At 39.4% G+C, this 15,645-nt stretch overlaps 1 protein-coding gene across 3 annotated transcripts in view; it reads right to left on the bottom strand.

Annotated features, from left to right (window-relative positions):
- The window catches only part of CNTNAP5 (contactin associated protein family member 5), an 866,498-nt gene that overhangs the window by 298,407 nt on the left and 552,446 nt on the right, over positions 1-15,645 (bottom strand). The gene's annotated exons all lie outside the window — the stretch shown is intronic.

The raw sequence follows: 15,645 nt of genomic DNA, 5'->3' as shown, positions 1-15,645 counted from the left end.
GACAGATAGAAGGCAGAGAGAGACATTTCACCATCTGTTTTAATAAGTCATTTTAAAACCTACTCTTTTTTAAATTAATTTTTATTGGAGGATAGTTGCTTTACAATGTTGTGTTAGTTTCTGCTGTAGAGTGAAGTGAATCAGCCATACGTATACATATATGTCCTCTTTTTTGGATTTCCTTCCCATTTAGGTCAACACAGAGCATTGAGTAGAGTTCCCTGTGCTATACAGTAGGTTCTCATTAGTTATTTATTTTATACTTAAGTAGCGTATATATGTCAATCCCCATCTCTCAATTCATCCCACCCCCCCTTCCCCCTTGGTGTCCATATGTTTGTTCTCTACGTCTGTGTCTCCATTTCTGCTTTGCAAATAAGTTCATCTGTATCATTTTTCTAGATTCCACATACAAGCAATATTATATGATATTTATTTTTCTCTTTCTGACTTACTTCACTCTGTATGACAATCTCTCTAGTTCCAGGTCTCTGCAACTGGCACAGTTTTCTTCCTTTCTACAGCTGAGTAACATTCCACTGCATATGTGTACCACATCTTCTTTATCCATTCCTCTGTTGATGGACATTTAGGTTGCTTCCATGTCCTGGCTATTGTAAATAGTGCTTCAATGAACATTGGGGTGCATGTATCTTTCTGAATTATGGTTTTCTCCAGGTATATGCCCAGGAGTGGGATTACTGGGTCATATGGCAGTTCTATTTTTAGTTTTTTAAGGAACCTCCATACTGTTCTCCACAGCGGCTATATCCTTTTACAGCCTAAAATCTACTCTAAAGCCCTGCTTTATGAGTCCCAGCTTAAGAACACGTCTCTTTCTTGGACTCATAAACAGCTTCCCTGCAGTATTATGTACACAGCAACAGGACTGTCCCCTTGAGGGAAGGTGGCCTGTGCTACAGTGGAGATGTCTTTGTCTTCCTGGAGAGCCATCACGTGCATGTAGCACAGCATCTTCCTTTCCTCAGCTGCCCGGGACCTCCACGTGCGCCGCCTCACATTTCTTCCTATGAAGCTTGCATTTCAGGACATCTGTTTGCCTCCTTGCACTTGCTGGGTCTTCGGGTTTGAGAGGATATCTCTCGACTGATCATTACCTGTGAGTCTTCTTTTTGTTCAGTTTTAGCTTCCTGAAAACTTACATCTGAAGTTACCCAATTTTTGCCCAAACTCTCAAACATTTCTCGGCCCCTGCTGCCTGAACTCTGCCTAACCTTTACCAATGTTCCACCAACTCTTTAATGAGATTCTTTTATGTTGTCTTGCTAGAAAATTGAAAATGAAAGAGCTTTGATTTCTTAGAGGAATCACATAAGGGAGATTGTGTGCTCCCTTTTATTCTTTATCTTCTAATTAGAAGATTGGAGTTTTTAAGCAGCAAGAATCAGGAGACAAAAGAAGATTATCACAAAGACTGGATTTCAACCTTCAACGTTTTTCCCTCTTGCACTTTTATTCCCACCTTCACACAATTTTAATTTACAACTGAGAAACCTGAAATGATTTCTACTCATGGAGAAATCAAGAGATCCATGTTGTTCAGAGAAGACTTTTGAAGGATTGGAAAGTGGAAAAGAGGGTGTCCCCGCCCCAAATTGCTCGAGACAGTCAGCCCATTCCCTCCCTAAGAAGCCTATCCGTCCACCTGACCTCCTTACTGGTTCGCAAGGCAGCTGCATGTGATCCCCCTACTGTCTCCATTAACATTCTGTGATCCTTTAGGGAGAACCTTTAGGGACCCGGATATTCCTCCTGCCACCAAGGACCCCCTACTCCCCAGATCTTCCTCACCTGTGCAGACACCTGCATCCCATAAGGAATTGGTCCTCCTCACCCCTTCTATAAAGCTATCTCAACCATAGGGCATCCCATATTGTTCTGAACTCTAGAATCTTCTATATTCCACCTCTTTAACAGAAAATCAAGTGCTACCTTGTAAATCACTCCACGTGCAGAGATTCTATTCTTCAAACCTTTTAAAAGTTTTATAAACTTTATATATGTCGATCTAGCTCTACATACATAAAGGGTCGGGCTAGGGTTAGGGTCAGGGTCAGGGTGTGTGTATGTATATATGTATACATATCTATGTATACAGATAGCTACTGGGTTGGCCAAAATGTTCATTTGAGTGTTTACATAACATCTTAAGGAAAAACCCGAACAAACGTTTTGGCCAACCCAATAGATACAGGATAGTTACAGACATATTGTATGGCTAGATATAAGTATAGATAGAGATGATATAGACACAGATTGTATCTTTCTAGCATCATGAACAAAGAAAGCTGTTAGGCACATTGAAGGTTGTGAAGAGGGAGAACCAAACAATCATAGTGCGCTCCTACCATTTGCTAAACATCACCAAGCCTTTAAAAATGTTATTTCTAACAATGTTATTTGTTAGAAATAGAATGTTTCTAACATTTGTTAGAAATAGAATGTTATTCCTAATGTTATTAGGAAATAATTATCCAGCTGGCAAAACCCCAAACTTTTGACAACGCTCTTTGTTAGTGAGTGTGTGGGGAAACTGGCCCTCTCATGCATTGCTGGTGGGAGTGAAAACTGGCTGAAGGCCCATGGAAGTCAATTTGGCAATCAATATGCAGCAACATCACATTTATCCTTTGACCCAGCAATCCCTCTTCTGGGAATTTAACCTACCGATATATTTGCAGGTGTGTGAAATGGCATATGTTCAAGTTTATTCATTGTGGTTTTATTTGTGTGGGATTAGAAACAATTTTAAAAAGCCTATCAACTTGGGCCTTATGACATGAATTATGGCACAGTGGAACTCCATGCAATTGAAAAAGAACAATGAAACTCTTTACGTGCTGACATGGAAAGATGAGCTCTGAGACAGATCATTATTTGAAAAAAGCAAAGTGCAAAGCAGTACATATAACATGCATTTGTAGTTTCTTGTATTCCTACAAATAAACTCAGGTAGAAGACACACGTTACCTATTATATCCTGGGGGCAGGTCTAGGCAAGTAGAAGATAGGTGTGGAAATCAAGGTTTCACTGCATATCTTTTTATATGGTTTGATTTATGAGCCCTGTGAACACATTACCTATTCAAAATTTGAATTAAAAATTCAAGCATTGTTTGTCTTTATTTAAAATCATATTCTTAAAATCTATGTGGCGACCTCCAATTCAAACAAGATGGCTTAAACTTGCTTCTCCCTGATTGTCCTTGCTAATTAAACTCTCACCCTGGAAAATAACACAAGAGGCCAAGGAGAGCCCTGAAATGGGCAAAGAGGAAAGCAACATGGTTTGGGACCTCAGGATTGAAGAGGTAACACAGCAGCAGTGCTTCTACACCCCCATCTTGTCCCAAGAAGGTGACTCAAGTACAGTACTTCCTGATCTTAATCTAGCAAAGAAGGCAGCCCAGGTAATATCATCCTCCCCCTCCCCTCATCCCACTGAATTAAAAGAGATTATCTCTGACAAGGCCAGGTAAGCCTTCAAGTACCAAAAGGGGATCCATCAGGAGCCCCAGTATCAGCAAATGGCCAGGGGAAAGGGTGTCCTTCACCACTGGGGCTGACATTCGTCTCCCACACGATGAGATGCTGGGGAAGCCAGGCAGCACCTCCAGGACAGATCTTGACCCAAGAGTAAGCAGCCTGACACGTAGCCTAAGTATCAGCTGCTCTATCTATCCAGAAACACAAACTGTGATTCACACTAGGGGATACAACTGAACAAAGAAAAAGGCAACAACCTGAACGAATGTTCTGGGAATTACAGAGAAAAAAATTTATTCCACCCACACATCCCTTCCCCTTTCACAGATCCTCACCTGCCACTAGCCTTTTAGAATCTCACCTTTGAATGAAGACTGAAGATTTGATGCCCATCCTAATCTGGGCCTTTTAAAGTCTTCCACTGGGTTTATGTTTTGTTATATAAAGGAATCATAAGAATGCCTATCACCTAAGAGACAGAAAATAATCCCAAGAAGTCTTGGCCAAGATTGAACCCTAAGGGAATAGAAAATTATCTTCATTAAATAAAAGTTAAAGCAAGGAGGGGAGGAGACAAATGTAGAGCTGTGTTTTGATTGCACAAAATAGCACATGTTCAGCATCTTAGTCACACCGGGCCAGTGAGGATAACATTGTGACCAGTGTGGTCATTAGGTGCTACACAAACCTGAATGATATCAGGTGTGCCCAGGAGACTTGTACCATGTGAAGCAGAAGGATGATAAGTCAGGCGGAAGTGTAACCAGTATACTAAGTGAAGTAAGTCAGAAAGAGAAAGATAAATACCATATGATATCACTTATATGTGGAATCTAAAATAGAACACAAATGAACTTATCTATGAAAGAGATAGACTCACAAACATAGGGAACAGACTTCTGGTTGCCAAGGGGGAGGGGATGGGGGAAGGATGGAGTGGGAGTTTGGGATTAGCAGACATATTTATTACATATAAAATGGATAAACAACAAAGTCCTACTGTATAGAATAGGGAACTATATTCAATATCCTGTAATAAACCATACTGGAAAAGAATATGAAAAAGAAAGTATATATGTATAACTGAATCACTTTGCTGTACAGCAGAAATTAACACAACACTGTAAATCAACTATACTTCAATAGAAAAAAAGAGAAAAGAAATAACGAGGTAGAAATTTCAAAACACAAAGAAAAAAAAAGGTTAACTGATATAACTAAACATGGTTAAAGGAGGTGAATACAGGTGCCAGGCTGACAGATGGGCAGACTGGAATGGTCTGTTTTCTGTGTCAACGAAGTTACACTATAATCCCCAGTTAGTCAATCAAACACTAATCTGGTTATTGCTGTGAAGGTATTTTGTAGATGTGATGAAAGTCCATACTCAGCTGACTTTAAGTACCAGAAATTATCCGGAAACATCTGGGTGGGCCTGCTTTAATCAGTTGAAGGGCCTTAAGAGCAGAGCAGAGGCTTCCCAGAAGAAGAAATTGCCCCCGTGGCTTACAGCTTCAGCTCATGCCCTAGACTTCCTGCCCTTCCTGATTGCCTGTCCTATGGACTTTGGATTTGCCTGGCCAGTTCTCTCAGTCACATAAGCCATTTTTTTTGGCAAGAAATCTCTTAATATCCATCTCCTTCCAGTTCTGTTTTTCTGCTTGAACCTTGCCTGACTGACAGCAGTTTCATTTCTTATCATTATTCCTGGCCATTGATAAGAACGCCAACCTATGCGAGTCACACTCCTTTCACCCTGGATTCTTGACCTTGCCCCACTTCCTCTGCTGTGCACATCACGCGGATGGACAGCGCTCGTTCAAGTCCAGAACTACTGAGCTCTCCCTTCCTTCGTGTTTCATCTCGTCCTCCATGCCTGGTGCCTGTATTTCTATCTTTACCTACATTCGATTGATTCCCTGACTCTGTACAACCTTGTATTATTTTTTGAATGGGTAATATACTTTCCCTCCCCCCCCCACCACTGTTGCTAGTTTTAAAGTTCTTGAGAACAGAAATAGGATCTTCAATTGCTTGGGTAACACCCTGGGGGACCCAGAGTAGATATTTATACATGCCTGATATAAACGTATATTGTGTGGAAGGGTGATCTGAAAAGAGGAGAGATTTACAAAAGTCAGTGCTAAATGACAATAAACATCTCACCTAAATCTCAACATAACAGCAGCCGGAGTAAACTGCAGAGTCATCTATGTTTACTAATTTGAGGGCCAATTAGAAAGATTATACTATGAGGATGAAAAGTATACTATATATTAATTATCAATATACATAGTTATATAATTAAGTAAAAGCAATTTCTTTCCCTGATTATTATTAGCTATGTACTTTCAGAATCCTGTGTTTTCAAAGGGTCAACATCATACTTTATTCCAGGCAACTGGGGTGTGGTAGTGGTGGAACAAAATGATGGTGAGGCCTATTCTTTGGGGGACTTGTCAAGACTCCTCTAGGAGGTCTTAACTGGCAGGTTGTTCATGATAGGCTCATTGAGGACATAACAAAGACTAACCAGAGAAAGTTAGAAAAAGGTAGATTTCAGCTTCTAGGAGAAACAAGCCTTCTAGCCACCAGAGAAGCAGGAGATATTAATCAGCCTGTTTCTAGAGCATCAACTTAAGGAAGGATGTAAACAACATACGTAAATGACTTGTACTAGAAGATCCCTTCCAAACGTGGAAATCAGCATTTGTTACTAATCTAACACTTACCCCTAGAAGACCAGAAAACGTAAAAGTGTAGAAGGTTGATGAAGCAAAGTAAATTGAGTGCATCTTACATAGGTACCACCTGTGGTGTTCTAAGTGTAATCTCTTATTTAATCATCAAAAACTCCTAAGACATCGATGTTATTATTTCTACATTTAGAAGCGAGAAACCAAGATTCAGAGAAGTTGAGTAATTTTTCCCTGGTTACTCAATGAATCATTGGTAGAGCCTGGAATTGAACCCAAGGCAGCGTAATTTTCAAAACCAATTCTCTTTTCATACGTCATCTCCATAAAAAAGTTTAAAAACACATTTATTTTCGACTTCTTTTGAGAATAGCCTAGTGATGTCGTTGGACTAAACACTTTTCTTGCGTAGAAGCATGAGAGCATAGGTCTTTCCTCTGACAGGCTGTGAGTGCCAAGAACGCCCAGTTTGCAAGTTGTATTACAGTGATCCCATTGAACGCCCATTTAGACAACATGCAGCAATAAAATCATATGTTAGCAGATGGATTCACTTGCTTCCTCTTCCAGCCGTCATGACGGTGGGATCAGAGAGACAGGAGCGAGGGAATAATTGCCAAGGTCTTCATCATTGCATTAGCTGCCAGCAGGACGTCTGTGCTGCCGAAAACTGACTTTGACATCTCCTCCATTGACAGACTAATAAACTCAGTTGTGTGTCCTGCTACGATGATGGACAGCTTTATTTTCTTTTTACATTCTCCACATATAGTTACTTATCCAAATGTCCCATTTCTACTAGTATCTTAAAATCGTGCATTACAACGATGCCAACGGAAAGATGATTTACAAGCCAGTTTGAGAGCTAATAGGGGACTTGGTGTAGGGATCTTTAAGAAATATGCTTTGAATCCAAAGCAGGAGCCTCAGTTCTTCCATCCAATTGAAAAGAAAGCCTAACAGATGCCTTGGGGGTATCAGATGATTGGTTGTTTTCTACTTCCTCTCAATGCAGAAGATACACAGATACACCTCAGGGAAGTGCAAACAAGTTGAAAATAGGAACTCCATTCTCTCAACCCTTGTTTTGTGTGTGCAGTATGACAGACCTAGTGCTAGGTCTTGGGGACACATGTGTGAAAAACCAAAGTGCCTAATAACCTCAAGAAGCTCAAACTAACGCCAAAGAAAGATCGAAAGATCAGTTATGGCAACCACTTGTGCATGTGAAAGTGATACTCAGGGCAAGTGCTGAGGCAGAATAAAGAATGATCTAGAAGAAAAGTTAGGAAGAAAATTCATGGCCTGAAGAATGGAGTGATACTTATATAATATTGTATATCAACTCTGTTTCAATAAAAATAAAATTAAAACACATTTGACCAAAAAAGAATGGAGTGATAAAAAGAATCTGATGCATTTAAGGAATGAAAAGTCAATGAGAGCTACTATAATTTGATCCACATGGGGACATAACTAAAACTACTGTGATTTAGGAAGGCTCCAAGTGATGAAAAGCCACACTTACTGAGCTGAGAAGCAGGGATTTTATCATTGAGATCATGAGGACAATGAAGGATTTGAAGCTGAGCAGTAATTGACTCAGAATGTCTTTTAGAAAACAAGGAACAAAAACTAAACTTTAAATTAACTTTAGAACTTCACTAACTGCAACTTATGTTGCCTGGAGCATGATATAGCTGGAGAACATTTTGCAGGATACTCACACTGACAAAGTCAGAGACAATAAGAATATCCAGGTTTGAGCCCTACTCAGGTCTTATCATTGAAATTCCTTGGGCTCTCCATTCTGAATCACTCTGAATTTTAGGTCCTTCCTCTGAATGCTTGCTTTGTTCCTCACCAAGGTTGCCGTGGGAACAAAATGATGTAATGTATAAGAAGAAGGAATTCATAAGGAAGGGTTAGAATCATACTTGTCAAAGGGATTTCACACCCACTGATTCATGAATTTATGCCAGTCGCAATAAGGGACAGAGTCTATTATTTTCCTTTGGTAAATGGAACAAGGAAGGCTCAGATCAGTGGAATTACTTGCCATAGGTCACAGTACTACTGGATTACAGAATTTTAATGGATAAAGGAATATTCTTCTGAATTTTATCTCTGAATTACCTATGCAAAATATGTTTGCAAGATTCAAACTGAGCACCCTGGGAAATCCTTTCTTTCATCACAATTTAGATAGTCCAATCTTACTCTATTATTTAAAATAGAATTGATAAAGTATTTTAAGCATTCACACTGGTTCTCTCCTTCTCTTATTGCTTATTATTCTTACTATTCTTTTAGTTGATCCATTCCAAATAACAATCACAGTAGTTCAATTCAACTACAAGTTTCAAAGAAAGTATTCAAGAGTTTAAAACATCTGTGACCCTCACACCCCTCATGTTTCCACTTGCTTTACTTTTCAAGGTTACTGGAGCCTATAAGAGTATGAAAGAGTACTCAGTGTTTTCTAAACCATAGTCAAGATATGGGCTATATGATCTCTGCAAATATTATTCTGAGCTAGAACATCAGAAAATGGCAAAGAGGAGAAATAGCAACTGTAGAGTATAATGATAACACGCTATTGCAAGGCGTAACTGCAACACCCTACAGGGTGTCAGTACACTTGTTCCAAGTCATACAACTGGGGCAAATCAAAATAACCCTTCATAGTGACCATGTACAATCCAGGATAATCAACATTATGCCCCTGAGGAATATGGGTTACAAGAAGTATGTGACTTGCCTAGGACCAGTTATGACAAATAGATTTGACTCAGGTCTCTTGATCCCAGTCTGGGCTTCTTTCTATGACAGTCACCTCTCTGTTCTTTCACCAATGGCAACACCTATGCCAGAACCTAATATCTGTTTAGTAATCTACAGTGTAAAAAGCATTCCTACAACCTTATGATTTGATAGCATAGGAAGATAAATTATTGAATGTCTCTTATATGAAAAGTACACCAAAACTTTCAAACACATAATTTTAAATATATAGTAGACACCATTTAACACGGAAATGCCAAATCCCAAATATTATGCTAGATATTTTTTGTGCCCTACCTCTAATCCACACAATAACTGTTAAATGAGTTATTATTTTAGAGATTAAGCAACTGATGCTGAAAAAAAGCAAGTAATTTGTCCAAGAGTAGAAAGCTATAACTATACCTAGATCTGTCTGGATTCAAAGCTGAGGCACAGATGGAAAATGTGTCTTCATATATTGAGTTTAATATGTATATACCCAGTCCAGATTACTCCTAACTCATGGGATATACCAGAGCTTTGTATTTCTATGGCAATCAGTCTTTTGTTGACTGAAATGCATTAGAAATAAATGTGCATTGTTCCCGTTCAGTGTTCAAAGTAAATATCAATGGTTCTCCAAAGGAAGGCAACATCAACTATTAAATTATCTCCAGTTAATTACCTTCTTTCATATTTGGGCATCTTGTGTTGCTTCTAAGGATTTGGAAAAAAGCCAAACCTTGTGATTACATTTTTGCACATTGTCAATCCAATGTAAGTATTTGAAGTTAGCTTTACTGCAGCTTCAATTAAAGAGGGGAAGGGGAGGTAGAGGGAGAGATGGAGATAAAGAGGAAGGAAAGAACAAATAAAACAAATCACCATGGAGGAAATGACTGTGAGAAACACTTAAATCGTTGAGATATGTTCAAAAGGAAGAGAATCGATCCGAGGTGTATATACAACCTTCATTCCTGCTCCTGTCGAATCAGAAGTCTTCATATCCGTTTGTTTATAATCCTACCATGTTCCATAAAATATTTAAGTGTGCTCTTTCTTCCATTTAGGGATCTTAAAAAAATTTTATTGAAGTCTAGTTGATTTACAATGTTGTGCTAGTTTAAGGTGTACAGCACAGTGAATCAGTTATACAGATACATATATCCATTCTTTTTTAGATTATTTTCCTAAATAGGTCATACTCAACACTTAGAGATGTTTTAATGTGGAGAGGAAGCGCTTTCAAACCATCTAGAACTGAGTTCAAATCCCACTTCCACCAGCTCTGTGGCTTTAAGCATTTGGGCCAACAAAAGATGTTTACATTCATTGATCCTCTACTATGTGCCAGCTAGTGCCAGAGAGAGGAACACATGGAAAACTGGCAGTGTAGGAAGAAAAACAAGAACTAAACCTTTAATTTTGATATGGTGGAATCAATTCTCTGTGAGTGGATGCTAAAGGGACAAGGGGGAGCAGCGTCTAGGAAAGGTCTGGGTAGGCTTCTTGCAGGAGTTGACAAAGTTACTCAAGCAAAGACAGTGTAAGAAGAATCTCTGGTCAGGAGATTTGCATATGTGAAGACCCCGCTGTCTGAAGAAGTCACAGTCTAACAAGGTTAGAGCTAAGGATGTGAGGGTGCCTCAGAGAGTGAGATGACCTATATAAACCACCCAGTGCAGTGCATGGCACTTAAAAGAAGCTCAAGGGACGTTCCTTCCCTTGCTCTTACGCTGTGCCTTGAGTAAAACCCAAACAGTCTCCATGCTCTTCCTTATTTCAAATCCTTCCTTTGATCCTCACCCTTGAAAAACACTCTCCTAAGACTTCTCTGCCTCCCCAAGTCCCTCCCTTGTGTCCAGGCCAGACCAATCCTCCAAGAAGCCTTTCACCTCAGCTCATCCTGCTCTAATCTCTCTCCTCACAGGCTTGCAGGCACCTTGCAGTCAGACCCATGCACATAACTGCACACCACCTTGCATTACTTGTTTATTAACGGATGAAAAGATATTGGTCTTTCCTCCTGAAGGAGAGTAAAATCACTTCAGTGGCAGGTAGTGGTTTTGAATCACCTGGATCCTGACAACACCTATGATAGCTATTAATTAACAAAGTCTCTTGAAAAGGGAACCCTCCTACACAGTTGCTGGGAATGTAAATTGGTGCAGCCGCTATGAAAAACCATATGGAGGTTCCTTAAAAAACTAAAAATAGAGTTGCCATATGATCCAGCAATCCCACTCTTGGGCACATATCTGGAAAAGCTCTAACTCAAAAAGATATATGCACCCGCATATTCATAGAAGCACTACTTACAATAGTCAAGACATGGAAACAACCTAGGTGTCCATTAACAGATGAATGGATAAAGAAGATGTGGTAAATATATACACAATGAAATACTATTCAGCCATTAAAAAGAATGAAATAAAGCCATTTGCAGCAACATGGATGGACCTAGAGATCATCATACTAAGTGAAGTAAGTCAGACAAAGACAAATATCATATGGTATCATTTATATGTGGAATATAAAAAATGATGTAAATGAACTTACATATAAAACAGAAATAGACCCACAGACATAGAAAACAAAGTTATGGTTACCAAAGGGGAAATGTGGTGGGGAGAGATAAATTAGGAGTTTAGGATTAACACATACGCACTACTCTATATAAGCTGTGACAAAGTGAGAGAGAGGCATGGACATATATACACTACCAAACGTAAGGTAGATAGCTAGTGGGAAGCAGCTGCATAGCACAGGGAGATCAGCTCGGTGCTTTGTGACCACCTAGAGGGGTGGGATAGGGAGGGTGGGAGGGAGGGAGACGCAAGAGGGAAGAGATATGGGAACGTATGTATATGTATAACTGATTCACTTTGTTATAAAGCAGAAACTAACACACCATTGTAAAGCAATTATACTCCAATAAAGATGTTAAAAAAAAAAAGAATAAATAGGTACAAGTCAAAAAACAAAAAATAGATAACCAACATGGACCTACTATACAGCACAGGGACCCATACTCATTATCTTTTAATAATCTATAATGGTAAAAATATGAAAAAGAATATATATTTATATATAACTGAATCATTTTGCTGTACACCTGAAACTTACACATTGTAAATCAATTATACTTCAATAACAAATTAATTAATTAAAAAATAAATTTTTGAAAACCGTTGTCTTTCTTTCACTTATTGTGCTTTTCTCCAACTTCTTATGTAAACATCCAGCCATTCAACTATGACCAAACACAATGATGAAGTAACCTGGAGCACATTGCTTGGACATTTCTGTTTATAATCTATTCTCAGAACACTACTCTTCCACCTTTTACGTTACCATTTTTATTTCGTTCTTCCGTTTTCTTTCCTCACACTTCCTTCTTAGTTGTATCTCAATCGTATCTCTTCTTGAGCCCCTTAAAATATTTTACCTGGCAGTTTCCACCCTTGGCCCACCATATCTGATTGACTTCAACTATTCAAAGGCTTCAGCAACTATACACCCAGTGATTATGATCTTTCCCCCGGGACCTGACTCTGGGATGTCCAGGTACTTCTGCATAGGTAACATATCTCCAGGCAAACATCATGCCCCAAACTGAACTGAAGATTTCATCTGCTAAGTCTTTGCCTCGGTCTGCATGACTTCCATCTGTTCAAATGATAGCTGACATGGATCAGGGGCTTTGCATTTGCCAGGCACAAGGCTAAATACTTTATGGGAATTTTTTAATTTAATCCTCATGATATTTCCATTATGTGGCTGCTATTACTAGCCATGTATCACAAACAAGGACATTAAAGCACACAGCACTCACATAACTCACCCTCGGTTATACATCTTGTAAGTTGTAGAGCCTGGATTTAACTGTCAGGCCCAGAGCGACCTGGGGACTTAGTCACTACATCCTTCATTCATGAAGTCTTCCAAGCTACAAAGCTACAAGCCATCCTTCTCTCTGCTGTATTCGATTTGTCTCCAAGTCTGTTTGATCCAATGTTAGATATGCCTTTCAAGTCAGGTCCCTTCTTTCTAGCTTGCTCTCTCATTATTTGCTGCTCACATAATTGCAAATAGCATCGTATTTCTCCCTTGCGCCCAACACATACCCAACTTGGACCCTTGCACCCAACATGAAGTTGTCTTCCAACTTCGGTGCACGTTCTACGACACAATCACAGTTAGAGTTCCAAAAAGAACTTACAAAATAAAAAAAACAAACAACGAAATATATATTAGCAAGTCAATTCTCAGCATTAGAACAAAACCAAGAAACTGTGGCTGGCTCCTAGGTGCTCAACAGAGAAACAAGCTCCTTCTCAATGAATCACCCATCTTCTCTTCTGCCTGCAAATCCTGATTCTCCTTTCCTCCATTTCACCTTAGATTCCAGCTGTGCTAAGCAGCTCATAGCACTCCCTGCTGCACGACACTTCATGTGTCTCTGTCTTTTGTTCTTTCTCATCCTTCAAGCCTCTGCTCAAATGTCAATTATTGTGAAAACTTTCTCACCTCCCCCAGAAAGGGACAGTGCCCTTATCCCAGTAACTCCACATTACTGTGTGCTCCTATCTGATTTATCCATCCGTGTATACAGCCAACAGCAGATACCTATGATGTGTCAGGGATTAGACAAAAGGTTGGGGACACAGAGAATATTCAGACACCATCCTGTCCTTACAGATTCCCCATTTAATGGCACAATGAGTTATCTTTTTCTGCGTAACTGTCTGTCTCACCAATTACATGATATGCCCTGGATGTCACCAGTTCTTTAGATATGGTTAGTACAAATGTAAGCAAGACACAGTTCCTCCCTTAAAGGAGTTTAGAGTCTCAGTGGGGGAGTTAACATGAATAAAGGTAATGATGACACCAAAGGTTAGTGTCATAAAATGAAGCAGGGTGTGGATTCAACAATTCATTCCTACTGTATAGCACAGGGACCTCTTCTCAATATTCTGTAACAACCTAATTGGGAAAAGAATTTGAAAAAGAACAGATACATCTACATGTATAACTGAATCGCTCTGTTGTACACCTGAAACTAACACAGCATTGTTAATCAACTGTACTCCAATATAAAATAAAAAGATAAAAAAATGCATTACTGTTTTTGTTTTTCTTCTTCTACTTTAGGTAGCTAGTTACAGCTTAGAACAGCTGCTGATGGCATTCAGGGTTAACCCTGGAGATGAATTTTCTTTAGATCTTGGTAGGAAACCCACAGAATAATATTAGGATATGAGTTGAACTGAGCAAAGAGATATGAGTCCTGCTTTTAAATAAACCTCTTATTACCAGAACCCCCTACCGTCTCTAACCTTTCATTTCAACCATGAAATATCATGCAGTGAGAGGACCATTTACCTACTGCTAAAATAGCTAAAGTGTTATCCCTCTATGATGGCTACCTTAGAGGCTGATTGTCAGACAACTTGATATGCTCCCAATCAATACCTGGCTATTCATTGCCCAATTGGGGAGGCACTATGTCAAGCTTGGGAGAGGAGGAAAGCAGACATCTTCTTGCCAAGCTGAAAAGTGAGCTGAAAGGCATTGTTAGGATGTCGGAGAGGCTACATGGTAAAAAGGGATTTGCAAAGGCTGAAAAACAGTGAAGAGACCCCAGAAAAGGGTCCATGTGAATGTGATCAGATATAGATACTGAGGAGATCAAGGATAGTCCCACTCATGAGGAGACATGTGGAAAATGAGGAGTAAGTACTTGGGTCCTTACCGAGTCCGCGCAAGGTAAGAGTCAGTCAGTTGCCTGGTTACTGACATCACATGTGCTTTCAAAAGGTACATACTTGTTGAATGATTAAATACAGTTCTGTAGAGATAATCTTATTCCTACTGCATAATTCACCTATAAAACCTTATTCTTCATCTGGAATTCATCATGAGGGTCCATAATAATTTCCATGTCAATATGCAAATCTGTTATGGGACTTCCCTGGTGGCACGGTGGTTAAGAATCCACCTGCCAATGCAGGGGACATGGGTTCGAGCCCTGGTTTGGGAAGATCCCACATGCCGCGGAGCAACTAAACCCGTGTGCCACAACTACTGAAGCCCGCACGCCTAGAGCCCATGCTCCACAACAAGAGAAGCCACAGGAATAAGAAGCCGGCACACCGCAAGGAAGAGTAGCTCCCGCTCACCGCAACTAGAGAAAGCCCGCACGCAGCAACGAAGACCCAACGCAGCCAAAAATAAATTAATTAATTAATTTTAAAAGTATGCAAATGTTTTAGTAAAAACATGTAAAATAGTTTTATAACATATAGTAAACAATTCTGGCTTAGAAGGTGAAACAAGATATCTCAAAAAATAGTGATCAGAGTATAAACTGTAGCAAGACTTTAGGAAAGCTAGTTGAAATGTGAATCAAGATCCTTAAAATGATTCATAATCTTTGACTCAAATATGCCATTCCTATGCCCAGTTCAAGAAAACAATGGAACATGTGGGGTTAAAATTTATTTAAGCACAAAGATGCCCACTGTGGTATTGGTTAGAATAATAAATATTTGGAAACAACACAGGGTTCCTCATTCCCCACCCAAAAAAAGATTAAAATGGTTGAATAAAAACAAGAAGCCATTAAATAGACTATTTATTATGCAGTCATTAAAGTCATATTTATAGATAC

The sequence above is a fragment of the Delphinus delphis genome, chromosome 7 (genome assembly GCF_949987515.2).
Source record: "Delphinus delphis chromosome 7, mDelDel1.2, whole genome shotgun sequence".
In the NCBI taxonomy this organism is placed as follows: Eukaryota; Metazoa; Chordata; class Mammalia; order Artiodactyla; family Delphinidae; genus Delphinus; species Delphinus delphis.
The sequence above is the reverse complement of the archived record's forward strand: the minus strand, read 5'-3'. Positions and strand labels throughout refer to the sequence as shown.